Raw genomic sequence first — 14,620 nt, forward strand, 5'->3', positions numbered from 1 at the left:
TAGGGAGACCATTCCTCTCCCAACGATCCATCCTTTCCATCATCTGATCCATCGCTGATCCTAGGCGATGGAGGATAGACGTGTGATGAAGGACTCTCTCCTCCATAGTAGGAAGAGGAGTGGTCGCTGCTCCTGCTGACTCCATATCGTGGTGCGGGCTTCTGTTACGATAAATGAGTGAGGAGGTGTGGAGTCAGGCGCAGAGAGCAAAAGATGTGGGAAAAAACACGCTTTAATGTCCCGGAAACATAACATGAACCAAAAGTAGAAAAACAAATGATCAGAAATATAAACGGACAGCGTGAAACCCAAATACAAACAAAATACACTCAAACAACAAAACAGACTAACAAGCCCGCACGAAACAGAAGCGGGCTGAACAAACTATATATAACCCTACCCTAACAACCAAACAAGAAACAGGTGATACCAATCAGACAAAACCAAAGGAACACAGAACAACGGATCGGCGATAGCTAGTAGACCGGTGACGACGACCGCCGAGCGCCACCCGAACAAGAAGGGGAGTCACCTTCGGTAATATTCGTGACAATATCTTATTTTGTGTTATTGAAGTGTTGTGGTTGCAGGTTCACTTGGCACATCTAAAGCCCTTTCTTTGGGGGTGTATAGTGCAAACAGTCAGTATCGAAATAATGTGTGAAATGCTTGATAGTGTATGTGATGTAAACAGAGAGGTCTACTTTCTTGGGGACCTGAATATTGACTGGTTTTCCAGTTATTGATAAACATGCATCTCAAGGACATTCAGAGTCTTGTCCCGAAGCCATTCCTGCATTGTCTTGGCTATGTGCTTAGGGTTGTTGTCCTGTTGGAAGGTGAACCTTGACCCCAGTCTGAGGTCTTAGAGCAGGTTTTCATCAAGGATCTCTCTGTACTTTGTTCTGTTCATCTTTCCCTTGATACTGACTAGTCTCCCAGTCCCTGACGCTGAAAAACACCACCATGCTAGGGATGGTGCCAGGTTTCTTCCACAAGTGATGCTTGGCAAAAGAGTTCAATCTTGGTTTCATCAGACCAGAGAATCTTGTTTCTCATGGTCTGGGAGTCTAGGTGCTTTTTACTAAGTGGCTTCCGTCAGGCCACTCTACCATAAAGGCCTGATTGGTGGAAAGCTACAGAGATGGTTGTCCATCTGGAAGGTTCTCCCATCTCCACAGAGGAACTCTGGAGCTCTGTCAGAATAGCCATCTGATTCTTGGTCACCTCCCTGACCAAGGTCCTTCTCCCTCGATCTCTAGGAAGAGATTCCTTCGACCTCATGGCTTGGTTTTTGCGCTGATGTGTGCCTTTCCAAATCATGCCCAATCAATTTAATTTACCACAGGTGGAATCCAATCAAGTTGTAGAAACATCAAGGATGATCAATGGAAACAAGGTGCACTGGAGCTAAATTTCTAGTCCCATAGCAAAGGGTCTAAATACTTATGTAAAAGAGGTATTTCTGTGTTATTTTTAATACATTTGCAAAAATGTCTAATCCTGTTTTCACTGTCATTATGGGGTATTGTGTGTAGATTGAAGGAAACGTATTTAATCATTTTTAGAATAAGGCTGTAACGTAACAATGTGGAAAGTGAAGGGGTCTGAATACTTTCTGAATGCACTGTATGTCATAGCTTTAATATGAACAAAGAGGAAAGTGTTTGTCCTCAGGCCTGGAATGAAAGCAAAAGTAATTCTGCTATCCAAGAATGGTAAAGCAGCCTTTACTGGTTTTAACAGATGACCGATCAGCTCTTTGCAAACTTTTTGACCAAATACAACAGACTTTCAGCAGGCTTATAAAAAAGGGCACTCCATGTGTACTGCACGGACACTGACTGGTTGACAGAAATGTATAAAAAATATCCTAGGAGCTGTTAGATTTCAGCAGCCTTTGATATTATTGACCATAACCTGTTGTCAGAGATATATATCTAATAGAACTGAGGGTTTGTGTTACTGGAAGCTTCTCTGTCGAACATGAAGGGTGTGGTGTACCACAGGGCAGCTCTCTGGGCCCTCTACTCTTTTCTATTTTTACCAATGACCTGCCACTGGCATTAAACAAAGTAGTTGTGTCCATGTATGCTGATAATTCAACCATATACCCATCAGCAACCACAGCTAATGAAGTCACTGAAACCCTTAGAGTTGCAGTCTGTTTTGGAATGGGTGGCCAGTAATAAACTGGTCTTGGAACGTTTCTAAAACTAAGAACATTGTATTTGGTACAAATCATTCCTTAAGTTTTAGATCTCAGCTGAATCTGGAAATGAATGGTGTTGCTGTTGAACAAGTTGAGGAGACAATTACTTGGTGCTAACTTAGATTGTAAACTGTCATGGTCAAAACACACAGATTCAATGCTTGGACAAATGGGGAGAGGTCTGTCTGTAATAAAGAGCCTCTGCTTTTTCGACACCACACATCAAGAAGCAAGTCCTGCAGACTCTAGTTTTATCTTGTGTAGGGCTGGGCGATATGGCCTTAATATATATTTTTTCAAACGATATCGAAACTCAGCAAAAAAAGAAACGTCCTCTGTCAACTGCTTTGATTTTCAGCAAACTTAACATAAGATTCAACAACTGAACAAGTTTCACAGACATGTGACTAACATAAATTGAATAATTTGTCCCGGAACAAAGGGGGAGGGTCAAAATCAAAAGTAACAGTCGGTAACAGTATCTCCTCCTCATGGACTGCACCAGATTTGCCAGTTCTTGCTTTGAGATGTTACCCCACTCTTCCACCAAGGCACCTGCAAGTTCCCAGACATTTCTGGGGGGGAATGGCCCTAGTCCTCACCCTCCGATCCAACAGGTCCTAGACGTGCTCAATGGGATTGAGATCTGTGCTCTTCATTTGCCATTTCAGAATATTGATATTCCTGTCTATACTGCAGGAAATCACGCACAGAACGAGCAGTATGGCTGGTGGCATTGTCATGCTGGAGGGTCTTGTCAGGATGAGCCTGCAGGAAGGGTACCACATGAGGGAGGAAGATGTCTTCCCTGTAACGCACAGCGTTGAGATTGCCTGCAATGACAGCAAGCTCAGTCCGATGATGCTGTGACACCGCCCCAGACCATGACGGACCCTCCACCTCCAAATCGATCCCGCTCCAGAGTACAGGCCTCGGTGTAACGCTCATTCCTTCGACTACAAACACGGATCTTAGGCGTTTCACAGTACGGACATTGCCCTGGCCACATCTGCAGTCCTGATGCACTCCCCCCCTATTTATTTCTGCAGTGAGGAGTCACCCCCTTTAGAGAATCATTTGTAACTTATCAGCAGGGTCCATTTCAGAATGATGGAGGCCACTGTGTTCTTGAGGACCTTCAATGCTGCAGACATTTTTGGTACCCTTCCCCAGATCTGAGCCTGAGCTTCCTTCAACCTCATGGCTTGGTTTTTGCTCTGACATGCACTTTCAAACAATGTCAAATCAATTGAATATACCACAGGTAGACTCCTAGTTGTAGAAACATCTCAAGGATGATCAATGGGAACAGGAGACACCTGAGTCTCATAGCAAAGGGTCTGAATAATTATGTAAATAAAGTATTACATTTAAAAAAACATTTCTAAAAACCTGTTTTCTCTGTCATTATGGGGTATTGTGTAGATTGAGGAGGACAATTATTTATCTAATCCATTTTAGAATAAGGCTGTAACATAACAAAAGGTGGAATAGGTGAATGGGTCTGAATTCTTTCCGACTGCACTGTATCTACAGTTTAAAATATTACATTTCACAACACTTTGTGTTCCCTCAGACCACGACTATCACACATCTACAATACAGTACCCGTGTCTGTGTATGAGTCTGCCCGTGTGTCTCTTCACAGTCCCCTGCTGTTCCATAAGATAATTAAAAATCTGATTCTACTGCATCAGTTACTTGAGTTCCATAAACAGTTGAAGTCTTAAGTTTACATACACTTAAGTTGGAGTCATTAAAACTTGTTTTTCAACCACTCCACAAATTTCTTGTTAACAAACTATAGTTTTGGCAAGTCGGTTAGGATATCAACTTTGTGCGTGACAAGTAATTTTTCCAACAATTGTTTACAGACAGATTATTTCACTTATAATTTACTATATCACAATTCCAGTGGGTCTGAAGTTTACATACACTAAGTTGACTGTGCCTTTAAACAGCTTGGAAAATTCCAGAAAATAATGTATTTGCTTGAGAAGCTTCTGATAGGCTAATGGACATCATTTGAGTCAATTGGAGGTGTACCTGTGGATGTATTTCAAGGACTACCTTCAAACTCAGTGCCTCTTTGCTTGACATCAATGGGAAAATCTAAAGAAATCAGCCAAGAGCTCAGAAAAAAAATGGTAGACCTCCACAAGTCTGGTTCATCCTTGGGAGCAATTTCAAAATGCCTGAAGGTACCACGTTCATGTGTACGAACAATAGTAGGCAAATATAAACACCATGAGACATGGGGACAAAGACCATACTTTTTGGAGAAATGTCCTCTGGTCTGATGAAACAAAATTAGAACTGTTTGGCCATAATGACCATCATTATGTTTGGAGGATAAAGGGGGAGGCTTGCAAGCCGAATAACACCATCCCAACCGTGAAGCACTGGGGTGGCAGCAGCATGTTTTGGGGGTGCTGTACTGCAGGAGGGACTGGTGCACTTCACAAAATAGATGGCATCATGTGGCAGGACAATAGATATAAATATATTGAAGCAACATCAAGACATCAGTCAGGAAGTTAAAGCTTGGTCGCAAATGGGTCTTCCAAATGGACAATGATCCCAAGCATACTTCCAAAGTTGTGGCAAAATGGCTTAAGGACAACAAAGTCAAGGTATTGGAAAAAAATCACTTGTGGGAAGCTTGTGGAAAGCTATCCAAAATGTTTGCCAAGTTAAACAATTTAAAGGCAATGCTACCAACTACTAATTGAGTGTATGTAAACTTCTGACCCACTGGGACTGTGATGAAAGAAATAAAAGCTGAAATAAATCACACTACTATTATTCTGACAACTCACATTCTTAAAATAAAGTGGTGATCCTAACTGACCTAAGACAGGGAATTTTTACTAGATTTAAATGTCAGGAATTGTGAAGAACTGAGTTTAAATGTATTTCTCCAAGGGGTTTGTAAACTTCTGACTTCAACTGTATGTAATAACACGGGTCCTGTTTCAGTAATAATATCAGACCTTCTTGTTGCGTGTCCGATAATCTACCATTTATATAGGAGTGGTTAAAACATGCTAATAATGGTCCACTGAGTACATCAAAACAAGTTGTGTAAACATCCGCTGGTCTGCCATCCAGCCCTGCAGTTTTCCTTGAAGGCCCCAATTGCATCAAGAATTTCCTCCTCTGTAATTTGGCCTTCACATGAGCCTCTGTACAGATATTAATTTTATATTATTATTATTAGGAAAAAAATCCATATAATTAGTTTCAGTTAGTGGAGATGGAGGAGACTGAAACGAAAACATATTCTTAAAGTACTTTACTTCCTCTTTCAAAATATAATTTGGTTGATTCATGCATGACTCCATTTGTAGCATTTCTTTATTGAAGATCGAAAAATAATTTGATGCATTTTTCGCCATCTCCCATCCAGTTCGCTTTATTTGATAATATATTACACTGGATTTTTCTTGAATTAAGTTCCTCCATTTATTTTCCCTCGAACTTATTCTGTGCTACCAGACTTAACACACTGCACAATTTATAGTCCAATATTTACACGTGGATGGGGGATCCTTCTGATATTATAATTAAGTTAAAATGTTTATTCTATTAAACTGAGCCATTTACTTATGTTCCTATTCTTATATTTTCTTATTGTAATTGAAGGAACCTGCTAGTAAGCATCTCGTTGGACGATGTATTTTCCCGATACGCATGGTATACTGAACAACTAATACAACTTCAACTATTTTTACCAGGGAGATCAGATTGGCAACTCAAGTGCATTGTGATTATTTAACTAGGCAAGTCCGTTAAGAACAAATTCTTATTTTCAATGACGGCCTAGGGACAGTGGGTTAACTGCCTTGTTCAGGGGTAGAACGACAGATTTTTACCTTGTCAGCTCGGGATTCGATCTTGTAACTTTTCAGTTACTAGTCCAACGCTCTAACCACTAGGCTACCTGCCGCCCCAATAAGTGCATCGATGACGTTGTCCCCACAGTGACCGTACGTACATATCCCAACCAGAAGCCATGGATAACAAGCAACAGCCTCATCGACACCTATAAGATATCCCGCTATGCCCTCTGACGGTTCATCAAACAAGCAAAGCATCAATACAGTAATAAGATTTAATCCTACTACACTGGCTCTGACGCTCGTCAGATGTGGCAGGGCTTGAAAACTATTACAGACTACAAAGGGAAACCCAGACGCGAGCTGCCTAGTGACGAGAGCCTTCAAGGCAAGCAACACTGAAGCAAGCACGAGAGCACCAGCTGTTCTGGATGACTGTGATAACGCTCTCGGTAACCGATGTGCGCAAGACCTTTAAACAGGTGAACATTCACAAAGCCGCTGGGCCAGATGGATTACAGTGTCAGTGTCTCCTGACCCCTCCTGTCTCAGCCTCCAGTATTTATGCTGCAGTAGTTTGTGTCGGGGGGCTAGGGTCAGTTTGTTATATCTGGAGTACTCCTCCTGTCCTATCCGGTGTCCTGTGTGAATTTAAGTATGCTCTAATTCTCTCTTTCTATCTCTCGGAGGACCTGAGCCCTAGGACCATGCCTCAGGACTACCTGGCATGATGACTCCTTGCTGTCCCCAGTCCACCTGACCGTGCTGCTGCTCCAGTTTCAACTGTTCTGCCTGTGATTATTATCATTTGAACATCTTGGCCATGTTCTGTTATTATCTCTACCCGGCACAGCCAGAAGAGGACTGGCCACCCCACATAGCCTGGTTTCTTCCTAGGTTTTGGCCTTTCTAGGGAGTTTTTCCTAACAACCGTGCTTCTACACCTGCATTGTTTGGGGTTTTAGGCTGGGTTTCTGTACAGCACTTTGAGATATCAGCTGATGTACGAAGGGCTATATAAATACATTTAATTTGATTTGATTACCAGGACGTGTACTCAAAGCATGCACTAACCAATTAGCAAGTGTCTTCACTGACATTTTCAACCTCTCCCTGACTGAGTCTGTAATACCTACATGTTTCAAGCAGACCACAATAGTCTCTGTTCCCAAGAACACTAAGGTAACCTGCCTAAATGACTACCGACCTTTAGCACTCACGTCTGTAGCCATGAAGTGCTTTGAAAGGCTGGTCATGGCTCACATCAACACCATCATCCTGGAAACCCTAGACCCAGTCCAATTTGCATCTGCCCCAACAGATCCACAGATGACGCAATCTCAATCCACCTGTCCCTTTTCCACCTGAACAAAAGGAACACCTATGTGAGAATGCTGTTCATTGACTACAGCTCAGCGTTCAACACCATAGTGCCCACGAAGCTCATCACTAAGCACCTCCCTCTGCAACTGGACCCCTTGACGAGCCGCCCCCAGGTGGTAAGAGTAGGCAACAACACGTCTGACACGCTGATCCTCAGGGGTGCGTGCTTAGTCCCCTCCTGTACTCCGTGGCCTAACATGACCCTGACGACAACAGTGGTAGGCCTGATCACTGACAACGATGAGACAGCCTATAGGGGGGAGGTCAGTGAACTGGCAGTGGTGCCAGGACTAAGCAATGTGAGCAAGACAAAGGAGCTGATCGTGGACTACAGGAAAAGGCGGGCCGAACAGGCCCCCATTATCAACAGGGATGTAGTTGAGCGGGTCGAGAGTTTCAAGTTCCTTGGTGTCTACACCAACAATCTATCATGGTTCAAACACACCAAGACAGTCGTGAAGCAGGCACAACAAAACCTTTTTCCCCTCAGGAGCCTGAAAAGATTTGGCATGGGTCCCCAGATCCTCAAAAAGTTTTACAGCTGCACCATCGAGAGCATCCTCTTCAAAAGCCAAGTCAACAAACAGATCACTGACCATCTCAAATCCCACCGTACCTTCTCTGTGCAATCCGGTTTCCGAGCCGGTCACACCTCAGCCACGCTCAAGGTACTAAACGATATCATAACCGCCATCGATAAAAGACAGAACTGTGCATCCGTCTTTATCGACCTGGCCAAGGCTTAAGACTCTGTCAATCACCATATTCTTATCGGCAGACTCAGTAGCCTCGGTTTTTCTAATGACTGCCTTGCCTGGTTCACCAACTACTTTGCAGACAGAGTTCAGTGTGTCAAATCGGAGGGCATGTTGTCCGGTCCTCTGGCAGTCTATGGGGGTACCACAGGGTTCAATTCTCGGGCCAACTCTTTTCTCTCTCTATATATATATATATATATATATCTCAATGTTGCTCTTGCTGCGGGCGATTCCCTGATCCACCTCTACGCAGACGACACCATTCTGTATACTTCTGGCCCTTCCTTGGACACTGTGCTATCTAACATCCAAACAAGCTTCAATGCCATACAACACTCCTTCCGTGGCCTCCACCTGCTCTTAAACGCTAGTAAAACCAAATGCATGCTTCTCAACCGTTCGCTGCCTGCACCCGCACGCCTGACTAGCATCACCACCCTGGATGGTTCCGACCTAGAATATGTGGACATCTATAAGTACCTAGGTGTCTGGCTAGACTGCAAACTCTCCTTCCAGACTCATATCAAACATCTCCAATCCAAAATCAAATCTAGAGAGTCGGCTTTCTATTTCGCAACAAAGCCTCCTTCACTCACGCCGCCAAACTTACCCTAGTAAAACTGACTATCCTACCGATCCTCGACGATGTCATCTACAAAATAGCTTCCAATACTCTACTCAGCAAACTGGATGCAGTTTATCACAGTGCCATCCGTTTTGTTACTAAAGCACCTTATACCACCCACCACTGCGACCTGTATGCTCTAGTCGGCTGGCCCTCGCTACATGTTCGTCGCCAGACCCACTGGCTCCAGGTCATCTACAAGTCTATGCTAGGTAAAGCTCCGCCTTATCTCAGTTCACTGGTCACGATGTCAACACCCACCCGTAGCACCCGCTCCAGCAGGTGTATCTCACTGATCATCCCTAAAGCCAAAACCTCATTTGGCAGCCTTTCCTTCCAGTTCTCTGCTGCCTGGGACTGGAACGAATTGCAAAAATCTCTGAAGTTGGAGACTTATCTCCCTCACCAACTTCAAACATCTGCTATCTGAGCAGCTAACCGATCGATGCAGCTGTACATAGTCCATCGGTATATAGCCCACCCCTTTTACCTACCTCATCCCCATACTGTTTTTATTTGATGTACTTTTCTGCTCTTTTGCACACCAGTATCTCTACCTGCACATGTTCATCTGATCATTTATCACTCCAGTGTTAATCTGCTAAATTGTAATTATTCACTCCTATGGCCTATTTATTGCCTACCTCCTCATGCCTTTTGCACACAATGTATATAGATTCTTTTTTTTCTCTACCGTTACTTGTTTATTGTTTACTCCTCTTGTGTTGTTGTCTGTTCACACTGCTATGCTTTATCTTGGCCAGGTCGCAGTTGCAATTTTTTTTAACCTTTATTTAACCAGGCAAGTCAGTTAAGAACAAATTCTTATTTTCAATGATGGCCTAGGAACAGTGGGTTAACTGCCTGTTCAGGGGCAGAACGACAGATTTGTACCTTGTCAGCTCCGGTTAATAGTCCAACACTACCACTAGGCTACCCTGCCGCCCCTGGTTGCAAATGAGAACTTGTTCTCAACTAGCCTACCTGGTGAAGTAAAGGTGAAGTAAATAAATAAAAAATCCCGACTGGTTGCATCACCGCCTGGTGACTCCCCACTTAAGACGCTACAGAGGGTAGTGCGAACAGCCCAGTACATCACTGGGAACAAGCTTCCTGCCATCCAGGACCTATATAATAGGCAGTATCAGAGGAAAGCCCAGAAAATTGTCAGAGACTCCAGTCACCCAAGTCATAGATTGTTCTCTGCTACCACACGGCAAAAGGTACCGGAGCGCCAAGTCTAGGACAAAAAGGCTCCTTAACAGCTTCTACCCCCAAAGCCAGAAGACTGCTGAACAATTAATCAAATGGCCACCCGGACTATTTACATTGACACACATCTCCCCTTTTGTTTGTACACTGCTGCTACTCCCTGTTTATTATCTATACATAGTCCCTTTACCTTAACTAACCTGTACCCCCTGCACACTGACTCTGTACCGGTACCCCCTGTATATAGCCTCCACATGGACTCTGTACCGGTACCCCTGTATATAGCCTCCACATGGACTCTGTACCGGTACCCCTGTATATAGCCTCCACATGGACTCTGTACCGGTACCCCTGTATATGTCCTCCACACTGACTCTGTACCGGTACCCCTGTATATAGCCTCCACATGGACTCTGTACCGGTACCCCTGTATATGTCCTCCACACTGACTCTGTACCGGTACCCCTGTATATAGCCTCCACATGGACTCTGTACCGGTACCCCTGTATATGTCCTCCACACTGACTCTGTACCGGTACCCCTGTATATAGCCTCCACATGGACTCTGTACCGGTACCCCTGTATATAGCCTCCACATTGACTCTGTACCGGTACCCCCTGTATATAGCCTCCACATTGACTCTGTACCGGTACCCCCTGTATGGAGCCTCGTTATTGTTATTCTTAGTGTTACTTTTTATTTTAGTCTACTTGGTAAATCTTTTCTTCTTCTTGAACTGCACTGTTGGTTAAGGGCTGGTAAGTAAACATTTCACGGTAAGGTCTACATGTGAACTGCACTGTTGTATTCGCCGCATGTGACAAATAAAGTTTGATGTGATGTCATCCCTCTACCAGATTGATCCCTACCAACCAGTCAGAGAGGAGAAGTCTACTCCACCTCAGGTTTGATGTCAGAGATGAGACTGTATAGGAGGCTGATGAAGACCTGGGAAGGCTGTTCAGGCCTCACAGAGTTGACATGAACTATGCTGGATGTTGGGCTCTGGCCGGTTCTGACTCCAAAGAGCATCATTAAAGCATTGTGTGGACAACGGCGGAGCGTTCAGTAACACAGGGCAGGCAGCTGCTTCCTTCATTTCCATTCTGGAGACTCTAGAAGCAATGCAGCATCTTACATTTGACTCATCCAGAGCGACTTGGTTAGTTCATTCTGTACCTTGGCGTGCTCAGACTCCCTGCAGCAACACACTAGAGAAAGGTCAGATTCCATAAAGTGCACTATTGACCAGGGTCCATAGGGCTTTAATCAAATGTAGTGCACTATTAACCAGGGTCCATAGGGCTTTAATCAAATGTAGTGCTCTATTAACCAGGGTCCATAGGGCTTTAATCAAATGTAGTGCACTATTAACCAGGGTCCATAGGGCTTTAATCAAATGTAGTGCACTATTAACCAGGGTCCATAGGGCTTTAATCAAATGTAGTGCACTATTGACCAGGGTCCATAGGGCTTTAATCAAATGTAGTGCACTATTGACCAGGGTCCATAGGGCTTTAATCAAATGTAGTGCACTATTAACCAGGGTCCATAGGGCTTTAATCAAATGTAGTGCACTATTAACCAGGGTCCATAGGGCTTTAATCAAATGTAGTGCACTATTAACCAGGGTCCATAGGGCTTTAATCAAATGTAGTGCACTATTAACTAGGGTCCATAGGGCTTTAATCAAATGTAGTGCACTATTAACCAGGGTCCATAGGGCTTTAATCAAATGTAGTGCACTATTAACTAGGGTCCATAGGGCTTTAATCAAATGTAGTACACTATTAACCAGGGTCCATAGGGCTTTAATCAAATGTAGTGCACTATTAACCAGGGTCCATAGGGCTTTAATCAAATGTAGTGCACTATTAACCAGGGTCCATAGGGCTTTAATCAAATGTAGTGCACTATTAACCAGGGTCCATAGGGCTTTAATCAAATGTAGTGCACTATTAACCAGGGTCCATAGGGCTTTAATCAAATGTAGTGCACTATTAACCAGGGTCCATAGGGCTTTAATCAAATGTAGTGCACTATTAACCAGGGTCCATAGGGCTTTAATCAAATGTAGTGCACTATATAGGGGATAGGCCCATAGGGCTTTAATCAAATGTAGTGCACTATGTAAGGGATAGGGTGCAATTTGGGATGCATTCCCAAAATCTCAGAAGCTGCGAGTGACTAGATTTCTTGCCAAATTATTTGATTTGTTTCCACTAAACTGCAGATTATGCAGAGAGGCTCTAGAAACACAATGTGGTGTGCCTCAGAGATTCAAGTTCAACCATATATTGGGGAATTGTAATCTGAACCTCAGAGAAATAACATCCTTGTGTGTATATATAACATACACTGCAGAGTATTTTACATGTGAACCATTATTGGGCACTGTTGCCTACTTATTTTTATCACCACAACACTCCAAACTGGTCACACTTGTAACGCAGCCAGTCTTTCATTCAAAACCTGTCATTGTGCATTCATTTTGGATTGTAAACATCTCCCCACAGAACCATTCATGTGAAATGTAATGAACATTGGCTTACATCACCAAAACATAATATTTTCACTGTATTCGGTTTAACTATCAGTTAAACCTATAGCAAACAACGCAAGAGACGTGTTTCAAATCACCCTTAGAAGTCATGATGTTACTGTAGATTACCCAACTAAACTGACAGAAAACCTATAATCAATGAAGACATCCTCCAACATCAGTCATGCAAAAAAACGGTTAGATTTTTCAGATATAATTGTAACATAAGTGTACAGTTTTTATTTAATTAGGCAAGTCAGTTATGAACAAATTCTTATTTACAATGACAGCCCACCCTGGCCAAACCCTAACCTGGACAACGCTGGGCCAATTGTGCGCCGCCCTATGGGACTCCCAATCACAGGCGGTTGTGATACAGCCTGGAATTGAACCAGGGTCTGTAGTGACGCCTCCAGCACTGAGATGCAGTGTCTTAGACCGCTGAACCAGGGTCTGTAGTGACGCCTCCAGCACTGAGATGCAGTGTCTTAGACCGCTGAACCAGGGTCTGTAGTGACGCCTCCAGCACTGAGATGCAGTGCCTTAGACCGCTGAACCAGGGTCTGAAGTGATGCCTCCAGCACTAGAAATAGCATAAACTCCTCTCTACATGAGGCCTGGCACTAGTCTTCAAAGTATCATACAGAATCATATTATCAATCCAGACTGATAGTTGCACAGCACCACAACAGTAGATAAATGAACAGTTTAGGGTCAACCTTTAGGTTTAGAGAATTTAACTCTGGACTGACAAGCCCCCCCTCCAAAACCAGTTCCCCTCTAATCAGGAACTGGTTTAGACCTGGGACACCAGGTGGGTGATTCCCCTCTAGTCAGGGCCTGGTTTAGACCGGGGACACCAGATGGGTGCAATTAATTATCAGATAGAACAGGAAACCAGCAGGCTACAGACCTTGTAGGGTAAGAGTTGAATATCCCTGGTTTAGAGCACACATCCATGCACTCTTGAGAATCACAGGTACATGAACGTAGCCTCAACCCGTTTGAACATGTACTAACACGCCAAAAAATACCCCCCCCCCCCAAAGACGTCTCATTCTTGATGAAACCATAGCGTTTGACATTGTCACAGTGTTGACTGCACCCAAGACTGTTGTCACAGTGTTGACTGCACCCAAGACTGTTGTCACAGTGTTGACTGCACCCAAGACTGTTGTCACAGTGTTGACTGCATCCAAGACTGTTGTCACAGTGTTGACTGTTCAAGACAAGACCTTTGTTACAGTGAAGAAGTGGAAGGGAACTGTACAGCTGAAGCGTTTCCCCCCCAAATCCTTCAAATAAACACTAAGCTATAGGTGAATGTTACTCATTAAATCAGATAATGGACCGCTTGGTAGAAGGTTTGTCTTAAATGCTACACTATATAGGGAATAGGGCTCCATTGGACACCGACTCGGTCTGCTCTGCAGAGCAACACTACACCCCTCATCAGGGGTCCTGAGGAGTGAGGGTTCAACCACAGTAGCCTGTTCTGTCTTTGGTAGGCTAGGTGGTTACCAGATTGGTGTGTCCATTAGCATCTCTTGACTTGTTAAACATGATGACGGGATAGTTAGCATCTCTTGACTTGTTAAACACAATGATGACGGGATGGTTAGCATCTTGACTTGCTAAACACAATGACGGGATGGTTAGCATCTCGACTTGCTAAACACAATGACGGGATGGTTAGCATCTCGACTTGCTAAACACAATGACGGGATGGTTAGCATCTCGACTTGCTAAACGCAATGACGGGATGGTTAGCATCTTGACTTGCTAAACACAATGACGGGATGGTTAGCATCTTGACTTGCTAAACACAATGACGGGATGGTTAGCATCTTGACTTGCTAAACACAATGACGGGATGGTTAGCATCTTGACTTGCTAAACACAATGACGGGATGGTTAGCATCTCGACTTGCTAAACACAATGACGGGATGGTTAGCATCTCGACTTGCTAAACACAATGATGGGATGGTTAGCATCTTGACTTGCTAAACACAATGACGGGATGGTTAGCATCTTGACTTGCTAAACA

The sequence above is a fragment of the Oncorhynchus tshawytscha genome, linkage group LG31, assembly GCF_018296145.1.
Source record: "Oncorhynchus tshawytscha isolate Ot180627B linkage group LG31, Otsh_v2.0, whole genome shotgun sequence".
Taxonomy (NCBI): Eukaryota; Metazoa; Chordata; class Actinopteri; order Salmoniformes; family Salmonidae; genus Oncorhynchus; species Oncorhynchus tshawytscha.